The sequence below is a fragment of the Podarcis vaucheri genome (genome assembly GCF_965113315.1).
Source record: "Podarcis vaucheri genome assembly, chromosome: 2".
NCBI lineage: Eukaryota > Metazoa > Chordata > Lepidosauria > Squamata > Lacertidae > Podarcis > Podarcis vaucheri.
Genome location: NC_138760.1, coordinates 16,010,864 through 16,027,762, shown reverse-complemented (window position 1 = coordinate 16,027,762; position 16,899 = coordinate 16,010,864).

Here is a 16,899-nt window from a genome sequence, read left to right as displayed (position 1 = left end):
TGGCTATGAATAAACAACTCATGACCTTGACCTCTGGAATAAGCAGCTCTGCTGAATGTATTGAGGACTTGAATGAGAAAGAATCTGCAGCTGAATTGGAAATTATATTTCAAGAAGTGGAGGAGACTAAACAAGGAAAGGAGAAAGTACAGATGGAAAGTACCAACCAGAAGCTTACACTAGTGGAGTATAAGCAAGGAGACTTTTGGATTACATGGATTACAAATCTGCGAAAGATGCGAAAGATGAAGGAGGAGGCTCCTGGAGTATATGGAATACAGGAACTTAAAACAAAGAAGAAATATGATTGGGGCCTCCACTTTGAAGATGAATGGTTTGTGGATCTTTTGCAGCAGTTGATCTTAAATACTCTTGTGGGAAGAAAACCTAGTTTGATGGGGATAGAACTCCTTCGAGATTCGATGGCCAACATAAAGGACTACCAACAAGACCGGCGGAGAGGGACTGAAAGAGACTTGAAAGCCTCGGATGTGAGGAATCCAGGCTAAGAACTGTTATTCTGGACACGTATTGAGGAAGGGACGAAAACCGGGGATGGGAGGGAGGGGAAAATAGAACGTTAAAAACACTCATGACTTTTGGGTTTAGTTATTATGACTTTTATCTAATACAAAATGGGAAATCGATGGAAGAGAATTTGAGTCCAACTTAGGAAAGAACTTACTTTTCATAAAAGATGTAATATTAAGATGATAAAGAGGAGAAATAATAATTTGCTGACATAATTATGGGAATTGGGATGCATGAAGGGGGGTGGGGGGAAGTCAAGAAACAAGGTTAAGAAAGTAGGATTTTTGAAACTATACATGTTTTTGTCTTTGTTTTTTTGTGGGTGTCATGTCTTTATAAAATGTGAAAAACTAATAAAAAATTATTTTTAAAAAAAGAGAGAGAAGAAGATTCCCAGACACGTAGAATGTCGATGTGCATTTCAACCTGTTTTTAGCTGATTATTGATTTTATTTTTTGAATGTTTTAATGTGTTCTTTTCTACTGATAATTTTATTGTTTCATTCTCTTTGTAGCGTGCCAATTTCACTTTCTTTCAGTTTCTCATTTTTCCAATCTTAACATAGGTTCTCCACATTTCTATTTTAGTTTGAGAATTCTTTTGGAAAAAGTCCAAAACATTTTTAATATGCACATTTTTATATGCAATGTTGCCTAGCACACACATTTTTTCCAAGCAATTTCCCCATGTGTGATACATTCTTTTATGTTATTTTCACTAATACATGCTCATGTCACCCTACATATTCCTCAACTGGAGGATGGCATTGCAAAATTCAGAGAAGTGTGAATTTTGAAGGACAGCTGTGTTTCGTTCAGTAAGTTTCTCTTTACCAAGCTGAATCAAATCTCTCTCCCAGCTCAACCATCAGCTGAGCAACATCATTGGATACAACCAATTGTATAAAGCAGTGTCTCCATGTGTGGAGTTGTAAAAGCAGCCAGTTCCATTTGAACAATCCTTGCAGTCCTTTTCCATACTTAAATAGTGGGAGCAATGTGTAGAGCTCCCATGTAATGGTGTCAGTTGCTTGCACATGAAATACTTCCCTGTAATTCCTAACACGCCCCATGTGCTCCAATAGGCATGACCACATGAGGGATGGCAGGTTAATATATGAACCAGGTATAGGTGACAGGAATCTGAAAGTGTAAAATGGATCCACTGAAAACACTCCATTTCAGAAGGTTACTCTGTAAGCTAGATTGGACAATACTTGTCCCCAGATCCAGACAATAATAGCATGATCTGAGCTTACCTATGCTGACTTTTATGCATTTAAGCCAGAGCATTCAAACCTTTCTGATTCATCAGCACAGATCCTTACTGACATCACAATGTCAGGTGATTTGGTGCTTTGATGTCCCAAACCTGGGACGTCAAAGCACCTCACAAACAGCAAGGCACTGCTTAAACAGACTGAGGGACGTTCAGTTTTTCCCAGGGTTTGTAATGAATTTAACCCTTTAAAAAACATTGGGTGGGGTTCCAAAGTGCCTCAGCCCCTAGGAGCTGGTGCCTATGCTCAGCAGTAACCAGTTTCAGGAGCCACCTTCTGGCAGCTGCCATTTTATTTCCCCAGAATGCTCTCTGGAATGATGCAAACCCCAGAGCATTTTGGGAGAATGACATGGCCGCCTCCAGTAGGTGGTTGCCAACAGTTTTCCTACTGCAATTTCCACTGGCAGCAGCAAAATAAATAAAGAAGGAAGGAAGGAAAACAAAATGTTTAAGAAACATATAATGAAATAAATTAAGTTTTTAAATAACAGAGACAAATGGAACAATGAAATAGCAGGAAATCTTGGATACCTCTACTGAATGAGCTTTCAGGCTCATTTGCAATATGCTCACTTCGATCCCGCTAGCGCAACACTTCTGATCAGAAAGATTCAACCCCGCTGTCTAGTGGGCAGGGGGGAACCTTTGCTGCTAGAAGCTATTTCCATTTTTCCTCGCTTTATTTGCTGTGTCTCCAATCTGCTAGTACACTCCGGTGACCATAAGACAGACAACTGGCCGGCCTGAGGCTCATAACATGGGAAGCAAAACAGCGAGGGCTGGGGAGAGAGAGAGAGAGAGAGAGAGAGAGAGAGAGAGAGAGAATGAGAATGGTGGGGAGACACACGAGTCAATGTGGACCATTAAAACGGTAACTCTACCTAATGCTTGCTCGGCTGTTAATGAGGACAGGAAGGGGTAAGAACATGTTTGTAGGAGCAGAGGAAGGATAAAAATAAAGCACTCAGAACGATGATGTCTCTCGCTCTAATCGCCCCATAAAATGGATTTAAGCAGCTTGTCAGAGACTTTCCAGTGTCTCTTTTTTATTGTTCCTGGCCATATAATTCTTTCCTTAAAGGGCCCATCACCAGATTAATTAAGCATTATGCAAAAAAGGAGGAATGGAGGGGGCAGAAGGGCTTGCTGAATGAATTCCTCCCTCGGGAAGGGTGTTGAGATACAAATTCCAAGGCAAGCGAGAAACGCGAGGTTCAGAGGCGAGAGCCTGGTGGGGATTATCAAGTAACTCTCAAGGAAGGATCGCACCCTATTGCCACAGGTCACTCGTGCCTCTGCCACCAGGTGGATGGGGTGGAGGAACGTGGGCACAGCTGCAGATAAAGGAGGCAGATCAGGAGGTAGAACTGGTCGGAGGGCCCCCTGTCAGTTGCACAACATCACCATGATTCCAGGTGACCATTTCCCCCACATACATGGGTCTTGAGGGGTGTTTTGCAAGTGACTGATTGCCAGGTGTTTGCCAAGCCCCTTGCTGTGTGCTGTGCAAGAGGCACAACAAGACCTGGCAGTCATCTGAGCACGGCCTGATGCGGTAATTTTATCTAGAACCCCCAAAAAGAGCACTAAGAAAGCTCTCAGAATACTGTGAAACTGAATGTCTCAAAATCAACTATCAAAAGACCAAGATACTCACTTTCGGGGGGAAACCAAAGCTTAGAAGCTGGGAACTTCAAGGCCATAAATTAGAACAAGTCACAAATTATAAGTATCTAGGAAAGGTGGTACCAACAAACTTCAGGAACCAACAAACTTCATGTAAACTCCATTGGGAGCTCAGCGGGGAAAAACACAAACTGTATTCTTAAATTTTTTAGAGCACAAGGGAGCTTATTTGTCCCCGCACCACCTATAATTATACAAGGCCAAAATGTTGGCACAGCTCCTTTATGGATCCTTTCTGGGCCTGCCTTCCTCTGCTTTCTTCCCCCTTGAGAGAGTTCAATCCAAACTCCTTAGAGCTCTCCTAAAAGTTCCCAGATGCGTTTCAAACACATGGGTTAGACTAGAAATGGGGATGATGAGAGTGGAGGCTTATATCCACCTAACATCAATCTATAAATGGCTGACATTGAATCTGCTCCCCCGATGAATAGCCCCACTGATCCCCTGCTACCAGTTCCAGTCATGCTGGCAGACAGCAGTCCTGAACACGGCCATTTCAGTCATCAGATGGCAGAGTCCACAGATGTGGGGGGTACTTAAGACAATGACAGTGGTAGAAGAGGACAGGTAAAGCAGAAGGCTGGAGCTACCAACCATTCCACACCTGAAGGTGTGACAATATTTCACACCCCAAAGGTAAAAAGGTAAAGGGACCCCTGACCATTAGGTCCAGTCGTGACCGACTCTGGGGTTGCGGTGCTCATCTCACTTTTTGGCCGAGGGAGCCAGCGTACAACTTCTGGGCCATGTGGCCAGCATGACAAAGCTGCTTCTGGCGAACCAGAGCAGCGCATGGAAACACCGTTTACCTTCCCGCCGGAGTGGTACCTATTTATCTACTTGCACTTGACGTGCTTTCAAATTGTTAGGTTGGCAGGAGCAGGGACCGAGCAACGGGAGCTCACCCTGTTGCAGGGATTCGAACCGCCGACCTTCTGATCAGCAAGTCCTAGGCTCTGTGGTTTAACTCACAGTGCCACCTGCACACCCCAAAGGACTACAGTGGAATTCATTCATCATTCATTCATTCATTCATTTGTCTTATATGCTGCCCTTTGCCATAAGATTTCAGGACTGTTTACAATATAAAAATATAAGATAAAAGCACAAATAAACAGTTAAAACGAAATGAGCAATAACCCCCACCTCCCACAAACACATTCAAAAGGCTGTAGAATATTAATCAGCCAAGGTCTTGGTTGAAGAGGAACGTTTTTGCCTAATGAAGGTGCCAGACGTAACTTCCTAGGGGGAGCATTCCACAAAAGGGGAGCCACTGCAAAAAGGGCCAGCTCTCATGGAGTGCATCAGGTAGGGGAAGGCTGGTCTAAACGATGGCAACCCACATAGCCATAGGAGCACTGACTGCATAGCCACACGTGCCCCCCTCTAGGGTATGGTTACCAGATGTTTTTCAGTGAATCCGGGGACACTTTTTTTTTTTTTTTTTGGAAGCTGAGTAGCAACAGGGAGTCAGTAGTGGGGATGGTGAGGCAAAAGACCCTGGGCCCAAGCACACATGCATATTGTATAAAGGTGCAAAGCCCTTCTTTCGCACCCTGTGAAACATAAATGCACAGGTTTTTTAAAACTGGGCAACGCCCGCCCACCCGCGACTCCAGAGCCTCCCCCGATCAGTCAAAACAAAGGGGGAAGGGGGCAGGAGATCGCACAAGACACATCATATGGAGACTTCCGGAGAGGAAAAATGGCGGGGACCATGGCAGCGAGCAGCTCCTGAAGCCAGCCAGAGCCAACTGCACTACCAGGCTGGCTCCAGGGTACTAAGGCTGCCACTGCCACATTTCCTGGGGACAGATTTGCAAATCTGGGGACATTCTGGGGACGGAATTTGTCCGGGGACAGATTTGCAAATCCGGAGACTGTCCCTGGGAACCGGGGACGCCTGGTAACCCTACTCTAGGGGCCAGTCCCTCTGCAACAGAAAACAGGGAGCCTTCTTGGTAGTGGCACCCACCCTGTGGAACATGCTCCCATCAGATGTCAAGGAGTTGAGTAATTATATAACCTTTAGAAGACATCTGAAGGCAGCCCTGTATAGGGAATCTTTTAAAAGTGTAATGTTTTATTGTGTTTTCATATGTGTTGGAAGATAACAACAACAACAGCAGCAGCAGCAGCAGCAGCAGCAACAGCAACAGCAACAACAACAACAACGCTCTCTCGGTTCTCCTGCCATACCACTTCCCTTCCTCCCCATCCAGAGAGCTAACCTCACAGTGGACTAGCTCCATCTTGCTGTCAGCCCCTGGCTTCTACAATCCTGTCCTCATTTTGAAACAGTCACTTTACAGCAAAAGAGGATTTTTTTACATGTGCGGTCCCTCTCTCTCTCTCTCTCTCTCTCTCTCTCTCTCTCTCTCTCTCTCTCACACACACACACACACACACACACATATACATTCTTCCCACAGCTGAACAACTTCCCTCCAGCTCACAGGGCAATCCATCATCAGCTTGAGCTGACATGCAGAAAGTTTCTGCCCAAGGGGGATTTCCCCTCTCCGCTCAGAGTGAAAAGCATGTGAAAACAGCTGGCCCTCCTCAAACAGTCATCTCAAGGAGAGCAGGTTTATGCTTCCATGAATCCCGAAGACCGTAGATTGACAGCCCACACACCTGCCCATGCCTTTCATATTTGCATGTGCCAGAAAGAGAGAGGGAGGGAGAGAGGTTGCACTTTCTCTTCTGTAAACAAGGGCTTTATTATAGTACTGTAGCAAAGAAACCAACCGAATAGGCCACTTCCTAGGCAGAGTCACATCAAGTGCCAAAGAATTTTGCAAATATTAACTTCAAAGCATGCATTTCCTTATGAGCCAATAATCTCCTTATGCTTACTGAAGACATGTCTGTCCTGATCTCCTTCCTAGGAGCTCAGTGTATTTAGCTACTTGTTTGAAGCAGCCATTCTTTACACATTTACCAGGGAGGGACGCGGGTGGCGCTGTGGGTTAAACCACAGAGCCTAGGACTTGCCGATCACAAGGTCGGCGGTTCGAATCCCCGCGATGGGGTGAGCTCCCATTGCTCGGTCCCTACTCCTGCCAACCTAGCAGTTTGAAAGCATAACAAAGTACAAGTAGATAAATAGGTACCGCTCCAGCGGGAAGGTAAACGGCGTTTCCATGCGCTGCTCTGGTTCACCAGAAGCGGCTTAGTCGTGCTGGCCACATGACCCGGAAGCTGTATGCCGGCTCCCTTGGCCAATAAAGCGAGATGAGCGCCGCAACCCCAGAGTCGGCCACAACTGGACCTAATGATCAGGGGTCCCTTTACCTTTACCTAACTCAGTGAAACTGTCTTCAGAGCAGACACACATAGAGTTGCACTCTAAAATGTCTCTATGGCACCCATCGGTTAAAAATCTCACTCTCCCCGTGATCAGTGCTTTGCATTTATCTTGAAATCAAGGTTATAGTTTCTAACTTTACAATTTTCTAAATTATAAATCAGCAGGTGCAAAGTTTATGCAAACCTGTGACCTCTCCAGGGGCTGGGAGTAGGAGTGCCAGCAAAATGGGACCAAACTCAGAGGTAGGTGCCCGGCAGGAGGTCAAGGCAGGGCTGGGAAGGAGAGCAGGCATACTAAAGAATAGGCTGCAAAGCTGAGGCATCCAGAAATGAAACACACGACTTCTCCCAAAGAATCGTATTTTTTAAAAATTGTATTTTTAAAAAATAACTTTTTTATTCAAAATTAAAACAAAACATATTATCCAGAAACATATCATCCTTATTTTCCCCCATTTTTCCTCCCTCCCCCCACAGAACCCACCCACCCCCACCCCCCGACTTCCCTCAGTTCCAGTCTTTGGTTTCTCTAAAAATGCTGTTTTCTGCATGTTACACAGTTGTATAGATCCTCAAACTATTTAGCTGATTATTATCAATAAAAAGTTTGTGAATGTTTATTCAAAACCAGCCAAGGAGTCCAGTTCACTTTGTTGTGTCTTCAAATACTTTGTAAAGGGTTCCCATTCATCTTTAAAGTCACAGTTACCCTTGTCCTGTAGCTTGTATGTCAGTTTTGCCAGTTCTGCATAGTCCATCAACTTTTCTTGCCATGATTCTTTAGTTGAGGTTTCTTCAGTCTTCCATCCTTGTGCTATTAAAACTCTCGTGGCCGTTGTCGCAAGGATGAAGATGTTTTTGGCAGATCTTTCCCTACAATCCCTAATAAAAATGCTTCAGGTTTTTTAACAAATGTTAAATGGAACATTTTCTTCAATTCGTTGTATATCATTTCCCAATTTTTTAAAATTACCTTACAATCCCACCACATATGATAAAATGTCCCCTCCTTCTTTTTACACTTCCAACATATATTTGAACTAGTTTTGTACATTTTCCCTAACTGCACTGGTGTTGTGTACCATCTGTACATCATCTTCATGTAATTCTCCTTCAATAGGGAACAATCTGTAAATTTTAAATCAGTTTTCCATAATTTTTCCCAATCTTCCATCATAATGTTGTGACCTACATCTTGTGCCCATTTAATCATAACTGATTTTGCCTCTTCATCTTTCGTCTCCCATTCTAATAGTATGCTGTATGCGGCCTTCAGTAATTTCAGTTTCCCTTCAATCACTTCCGTTTGAAACCTAGATCTTGTATAACTTCTCCCAAAGAATCATGGGAACTGTATCCCCCACCCCACAGAGCTGCCATTCTCAGCACCCTTAACAAACTGCAATTCCCAGGGAAGTTGTTGCTTTAAATGTATGGAGCATGTATGGAAGGCCAAGGTTCCACTTAGCTATGAAATTTGGTTGGTTAATTTAACCCGGCCATCAGCTCTCCAATTAAACCACTCCACAGGGTTGTTGCAATGATAAAACTAGAATAGGTGAGAGCTATGTACAGTGGTACCTCGGGTTACAGGTGCTTCAGGTTACAGATGCTTCAGGTTACAGACTCCGCTAACCCAGAAATAGTACTTCGGGTTAAGAACTTTGCTTCAGGATGAGAACAGAAATCGCGTGGCGACAGCGGCAGCAGCAGCAGTGGCAGCAGCAGCGGGAGGCCCCATTAGCTAAAGTGGTACCTTAGGTTAAGAACAGTTTCAGGTTAAGAACGGACCTCCAGAACGAATTACGTTCTTCACCCAAGGTACCACTGTATGCTGTCTTGAGCTCCATATAGAGGAAAGGCATGGTATACATTGAATCAATTAATTAAATTAATAAATAAATGCAGGAAATAAAAGGATTTAGTAGGATTTAGTAGGGCTAAAATCTAAAAGTAGTAGGGCTAAATCTAAATCTAGTAGGGCTAAATCTAAAAGGATTTAGTAGGGGTTTCCCACTGCCAAGAAAACATGCACAGAATTGAGCTGTTTGCCTCTGGTAAAGTGAAAGGTAAAGGACCCCTGGACGGTTAAGTCCAGTCAAATTCAACTATGGGGTATGGCGCTCATCTCCGCTTTCAGGCCAAGGGAGCCAGCGTTTGTCCACAGACAGCTTTTCCGGGTCATGTGGCCAGCATGGCTAAACTGCTTCTCGCTCAATAGATCACTGTGACGGAAGCCAGAGCGCACGGAAATGCTGTTTACCTTCCCTCCACAGCGGTACCTATTTATCTGCTTGCACTGGTGTGCTTTCAAACTGCTAGGTTGGCAGGAGCTGGGGTAGAGCAACAAGAGCTCACCCCGCCACATGGATTCAAACTGCCGACTTTACAATCAGCAAGCCCAATAGGCTCTGTGGTTTAGACCACAGTGCCACCCACGTCCCTATTTGCCTCTATTCCACTCCCCACATTACAAGTTTCTCCCTTTTGCAATTCTGACACTCTCATACTTGGAATGCTGCTAGAAAATGCTCATCTAGCTGTGCACTGGCCATACAAGTGGCCAGAGCTCATGCTCAAGGCATCCAGAAGCTGTGCCAGAGGATGTGCATCGCACATGTACTACTATCACCACTTGCCTTGGTGAGATCTGCCAAGTTTCTGCATTTCTGAGAAGTTTTCCTTTGCACCACATCTCTCAGGGCTCTGCCTCTCTGAAAGAGACGAGAATTGCAGATAGGCAAAGTGTTTATGTCGTCTTAGAGTTAGAGCAACTTTAAATAGCATCTATCATTTTAATCTCCGCCTCCTCTTGCTTTAAAGCAGGAAGCTCAATTTGCTGCAGAACGGCGTTGAAAGGAAATGGCAGAAAGCCTGAGCAATATTTATACTAATGCTGTCTCCAGTTAGGCCAATTTCCCCCATACAGAATCGTTTACAACTCACAAGATGGATAAAGCAGGGTGGGGCGGAGAAGAGAAGGCTCATTGCTGGTCTCTTATTGCATTTTCTGGCAGCATCTTTGAAGGCCTCTGTGCCCTGTCCAGGCAATAAGAGCCCAGCGTGTCAAACAAAGCACCATCTTCTTCCTTCTGAAGCATTGAGGGACTGAAAAACCCACCACATGCCTCTTTCTCCACTCGGGCAAATCTCAAATCAGATTGTTCTCATGCACATGCAGCAGGCAGATGTACCTTAATGGAAACTGAGGTTGGCTGGGAAAAGCGGGAAATGGTTCAGGTACAAAATAGGTTGTATGCAGTTTATAAATCACGCCAGGAAATGATTTCTGTCGTTTTGAAGTCACAAATGGAAGGGTTGCAGCCTTGAAAGACTTGTTGCTTGTCATCAGGTTTGCAGAAAAAAGAAAAAAGGTTGAGATAGTGTATAATTTAAAAAAATATTTTTAGGTAGCTGCCTTGGTCTAGAAGAAAGAGAAAAATTATCTGAAAGTCACAGTTTGGGCAGTACTGTTATTAGGACAAACCAAACCGAAGCAAAATAGTACGTAAGCTTCTGAGTTTGCCAAACTTTGAGATGTTACTCAAAGCAGGAGGTGGGTGCATGAAATGGGGGAAAGGTTATTTTAAAAATAATAATGGGCTGGATCTTGAAGGCTTGAGACCTGCATTTAGACTTGGCCTGAAGGTGGAAATACAGACTGGAGGGCCGAGTGCTCCTAACCTGGCCAGGGGACTATCAAAATGGTAGAGTCACTGCTGCATCCGAAGTCCAGAGTAGCTGGGACAACCCACTCAGATGCATAGCTGTCAACCGTCCCTTATTTGGTGGGAAAGTCCCTTATCCCAGCGCCGTGTCCCGCTGCTGTCCCTTATTGATGATGTCCCTTAAATTTCCCGGGTTTCAAAGGAAGCAGCTCCTCTCCCTCCCTCCCTGCTGGCCAGGGAGGAGGGAGGCTTCAACTGTGTTGCTTGGCTGCGTTGCTCTCCCAATAAGGAGTCTAAGAACGACTGGGGGGTGGAGCTTGCATGCCTTGTGCCTGGTGACTCGCCTTTGCTCAGCGCTTCCCAGCGGAGAGGTGATGGTGGTTTTCCTTGCTGCATCCCTTTTGCCGGGTTGCTGTGCTGTGGGAACCACCGCTTGAGGCTTCATTTGGCTGCTGGCTGGGCTTTCTGCCTTTGGCTTGGAGGGGCTCAGAAGCTGAACATACCTGTGCTGGGAAAATCCCTTATTTTGGCTGCTGATCCCTTATTTTCGAGGCTGCTGGTCCCTTATTTTCAAATCTGTAAGTTGACAGATATGCTCAGATGGGTGGTGTGCAGGGGGCCTCTAGGGGGCGCATTGGAAGATGGCTGACAATAACATCTCTCCGACCCACACGAGGTAATTTGGAGGCTATGATGGGGGTAATTAGCCTCCTTAACCCCCCCCCCAGGATTGTGGGGGGGGCAGCCCTTGCCTGCTGTGCTCTATACCACCCCCGAATTTGTGGGGGTGGGGGCACTAGGCACAAAGCCCTCCTGTGGGATTTTGGCACTCCTGGACGCCGTCCCTGATTCGCGCCACTAGATGCAAGAACTTCAAAAGAAACAATTTGGATGAAAGGAATGCACATATTTCAAGAAAGAAAGGGGAGTAAAGACTAGTAACAGAAGAGATCTCTGACAAAACAAGATAAGAATAAAACATGAGAAGATACGCCAAGACAAGGTACGGCAAATGACTGAGGGGGGAGGGGGGAAAACTCTCCCTTCTTTTCTTATGTGATTAAACAAGAATCCCCTCCCCTCATGAGTCAGAAATGTTGTTTTAAGGACTTAAGCTGTGGATTTAAGGCTGTGTGGAGATAAACTTTCAAACCAAAGCACGTTTTAAGAAGAGCGTGGAATGTGTAAGAGCTTTGGAATGACGCAGTTAAAAATGCCGTTACCATATTGGGAAGCTCTGTCGGAGGTCTTGAGTCTGGGAGGAGAAAGAGAGAAATAGAGCTGTTTATATATTGTGGGTTAAACTCCTCAGTGGGACTTAAGAGCGACAGTTTTACGAGACTATGATGGAAAGAGTGATGTTATCTATGAAGGAGATGATATATGGAAACCATCTTGATTTGAGGATTGGAAGAACGGAAAATTCACACAGGACTATTATTACTATTGGTGTTTATCGGCTTAAGGAGACTATCAGAAGAGATTATAAAGAAAAAAGAGAAAATATATGAACAAGATGTGATGTGGAAACAGCAAGATAAGACGGGATAGAATTATGAACTCTGTTTGGACTGATTGGGACTGATTGGGACATTAACGCAGCAGCAAGAAGATGATCAGAATTCCCCTTCGGATCTTGAAATATGGGTCCCCCCAACAAAATTTAAAATTCGGCTTTGTAATTCGGAATTTATGTGATATGATTTAATTTGATGTGATTGGCCAGTTAATATAAATTATTTAAAAAATAATTTAAGGAATTACCTTACATGGAACTCTCCTGGAAGTTTGTGAATACAATGAAGTTAACATGAACCAGAAAGAAAAGTGTTAAGTTGTGGGTGAACATATCAGACGACACAGCGATTCTCCAAACAGCTCTTGTTTATTCACAGGTCAGAACAGAACTGAGCTGAAGGGTTCAGCCAGCCTGCTTATATAGAGCTCCAGTACAACGTAACTGTAACAACTTTCTGTAACTATCCAATCACTGAACCTCACTTTCAACCCCTTATTTGCATATGTGGACCTGAGTGAAAACTATCTACAGTATCCCCCTGCTGGCCCAGGGTGAGAACTTCAGTACAGTGGTGCCTCGCAAGACGAAATTAATTCGTTCCGCAAGTTTTTTCTTCTTGCGAGTTTTTCGTCTTGCGATGCACGGTTTCCCATAGGAATGCATTGAAAATCAATTAATGGAAACCGCCTTCAGACCAGGTCCGGGGACAGTCTGTCCCCCAACCTCTTCTGAAGGCTGGGGGGGGACAAGGGCTTTTCTTCCCACCCCCAGCATTTAAAAAAACCCAGGGACAGCGGAGGACTTCTCCGCTGTCTGGGGCAATCTTAAAATGCTGGCGGGCGGCATTTTAAAATCGCCCGGGACAGCGGAGGACTTCTCCGCTGTCCGGGGCGATGTAAAAGCCCCTGGGAAGGCAGGCAGGGGGGACAAAGCCTGGACCTCTTCTGAAGGTGGGCGGGGGGCGAAAGTCTTTGCTCCCCCCACCCCGCCTGCCTTCAAAAGCCGTCCGCGATAGCGGGAAGCGCTTCCCTGCTATCCCGGACTGCTTTTAAAATGGGGACAGAGGGGAAGCGCCACTCTGTCCCCTCTTTTGAAGCAAGGGGCTGCGGGGAGAAGATCGCTTCTCCCTGCCGCCCCTTGCTTCAAAAGAGGTCCGGGGACAGCGGGGAAGAAGCGCTGCACTTCCCGCTGTCCCCGGACCTCTTTTGAAGCAAGGGGCGGTGGGGAGAAGCGATCTCCCCACCGCCCCTTGCTTCAAAAGAGGTCCGGGGACAGCGGGAAGCGCTTCCCGCTGCCCCCGGACCTGGGGCTGCGGGGAGAAGATCGCTTCTCCCCGCCGCCCCTTGCTTCAAAAGAGGTCCGGGGACAGCGGGGAAGACCCGCTGTCCCCGGAGCTTGCGGGGCAAGCTTCGTTTTGCGAAGCAAGCCCATAGGGAAATTCGTCTTGCGAGGCAACTCGAAAACGAAAAAACCTTTCGTTCTGCGAGTTTTTCGTCTCGCGAGGCGTTCGTCTTGCGGGGTACCACTGTACATAACAAAAAGAGCGGGATGGAAACAATTTGAGTGAAGCGTTGGTTTTCTATTGTTTGAAAGGAAAGAGAAAATGATTGGGGAGGATACCATGAGTCCCAGAGCTCTTCCAGGGCTCTTTCTTGTACAGGGGTCACAAAAGAACAGCAGCCACTCGAAAAGCAAACACTTGAGCACCCCTCTCCTAAATTGCTGTGGTTGGAGTGCCCTCAGAAAATCATTCAATGTGATTAAAACCTAGACCTGTCAGTCAAAATGAAAGATTCTCCAACCTCTCTGCTCTGTTCTGACTTAGGGCTTGTCCACACATATTCTTGCCTGGCCACTTTCCCCTAGGGAAAACCTGCTCTTCACTGCTGAATCGGAGCAATGGTCAATGGGGTTTTCTGCAGACTGATGTTTGCTCAGTTTCAGCCGTAAAGAGTGGATGTTCCTAAGGGAAGTGGCAGGGAAGCAGAAATCCACTAGGACACAAGCTTTCTAGGGGTGCAGAAGTGTGGACAACCCCTCAAGCACAGAGCATTTTCCTAGTGGCCTTCGTTTTGCTTTTTGGAAAGAAAAAGAAATATTCAGAAGTCACCTTATTTTAAATGGGAAATGGGGAGGCACCCCAGCCCACAGAATGACTCGTAGATTTAGGGAGCCGTTGATCTATCTCAAGACATCTTGTGAGCAGTGAAATCCAACTCAGGTATGTGAAAACCTCACCCACATCCCTTTATTCACCTCATAATTTAGGTTGCACTCAGAGCCAAAGCAAACGATAAAATCTGTGTCTAGATCTATAGATCTGAAATGGGTTAATCCGCAACTTGAGGTCTTCTGCTGATGCCTCTGGGCAAAGTGAGGTGGCAGGTGGCTCAGGTCTCTCCCACATTGTGCTTTGTAATGTGTTCAGAGAGCCTGTAAGGAAAGGAATGAGGCATTTTTTAAAAATGGATGGGAAATGGCAGGAAGTATGGGGTCCACCAAGAAAGACCCTGGGCTCAGACCCCCTAAGTCATCCCACTCACAGCCATTGTCTTCTTGGTACATCAGCTTCCGAGTTCAAAAATACTTCCAATTTCTCACCTCTTCCAAATAAGCTCAAATGGGTCCATTTTGTTTTGCTCCTGCTCAGGTTTCCAGGAGTCTCTAATTTGCAGGTTTATCCATTTCATACCTTCTACCATAGCAAGGTAGGGGGCACTCTAGAAAACAACAACAGGGGAGTACCTCAGGGCTGCAGCTATGGGGGTGGGGGGCTAGCCGGGTATTTTGTCCCAGGTGAAGCCTCCAAGAGGGGTGCCATTAAGGCTCCCAGATGGTATGTGTACACAAGAGAGAGAGTGTCTTTGACCCAGGTGAAATGAAGATTAGTTTCAGCCCTGGAGTACTTTTGCAGAATGCCTGAATGGATCATTAGACAATAGTATTATACAGGTCTATATTCCTGTACTCACTTACCTGGGAGTAAGGCCTATTGAAGTCAATAGGACTTATGAGTAGATATGTAGATCATTGTTTTGTTCTAACCTCAGCTTCACTCCTTAGAGTGTGTTGTTTCTTAGGGTCCCAGACCACTGACAAACAATGCAAATCTTGAAAACAGACCCATATTTATTAAAATCAGACATCTTTTACAGTGGTGCCCTGCAAGACGAATGCCTCGCAAGACGGAAAACTCGCTAGACGAAAGAGTTTTCCGTTTTGGAGGTGCTTCGCAAAACGAATTTCCTATGGGCTTGCTTCGCAAGACGACAATGTCTTGCGAGTTCCTGCTGGTTTTTTTCCCTCCCCCCCCCTTTTTCTAAGTTGCTAAGCCACTTATCAGCTGATCCGATCAGCAGATAAGCCGCTAAAAGCCGCTAATAGTGCTAATAGCGCTAATCCACTAATCCGTCAATGGGCTTGCTTCGCAAGACGAAAAAACTGCTAGATGAAGAGAATCACAGAACGGATTCTTTTCGTCTTGCGAGGCACCACTGTATTTATAATTGGCTCTGTTGCATTGTCCTTGCCAGCAGAAGATTAGTGGAAGATCAGTAGGTCCTGGGCTTTTTCCATAAGTGTGGCACTTTTCCTACAGAAATTGGTTCTGGGGGAGCTGTGGGCCAGGCCAGCCCAATGCAAGTTATTGAGAAGAGAGAGGAAGACCTTTCTCATTTTCATCTCATGCTTCATGGACTAAACACAGCATTTTTGCTGCAGTCCTGAATCACTGAGCTGAAAGTACACCCCATTTTAGCTCAATTGGACTAATTTCTGAGTACATACATATAATGCTGCACTGGATATTACGTTCTGGGTAGATCATGTTCAGCTAAAATTGTTTACCTGTATCTTTCTATCATTTGACTAGCTGATTGTTGGTTTTAGTTGTATATTTTATTGACATTTCATTATGGTTTTATTTTAATTCGATTATTTACATAAGCCCCTTTGGGAGTCTGCAGGAAGAAAAACTGGATAGAAGTAAATGGAATAAATACATAAATTTGCATAAAGTTTATTATGGCACACAGTGGAAACTGGGCTTTTTCTTGATGGTTTTTTTTTGGGGGGGGGGAATAAATGTTCCATGTTTCTAAAGCTGGAAAAATACTGTGCATACTAACTATAGAATTATTATTATTATGGTTATTATTATTACTAATCCCGCATTCTCAGGCCAATGGGCTCTCAACAGAGCAGTATATAATGGATAATAAAATACAATAAAATTAATAATGATACACATACAATTCACCTCGAATAAAAGTGGGGTGTGTGTGTTAAAATATAGATTTTTTTAAAAAATGCAGCAAATGATTGTTTTAAGTTCTCTTTTTCCCACCCCACCCTTTACTATCTGTTGCATATTTCCACAAGAAATATAGGAAGGTAACCCTTTCAGTCACTGTAAAGCAAATTTCCCCCCTCTGAAAATGGTCCAGTGAAAGCAAAATTTAAGCCATTGGGGAGGTGAAATCAATGTAGGCTTTGGCTACATTTTAAGATTGCCTCTTCCTATTTTGATTGAAGGAGAAGTGAAATAGTGGTTTCTGTTCCCAAATGACTCTTGAGAATCTTTGGGGCATCAGCTTGCCGATCGAAAGGTCGGCGGTTCGAATCCCCGCGGCGGGGTGCGCTCCCGCTGCTCGGTCCCAGCGCCTGCCCACCTAGCAGTTCGAAAGCACCCCCGGGGGCAAGTAGATAAATAGGTACCGCTTACCAGCGGGAAGGTAAACGGCGTTCCGTGTGCGGCTCTGGCTCGCCAGAGCAGCGTTGTCACGCTGGCCACGTGACCCGGAAGTGTCTGCGGACAGCGCTGGCCCCCGGCCAATAGATGTGAGATGGGCGCACAAACCCCAGAGTCTGTCAAGACTGGCCCGTTCGGGCAGGGGTAC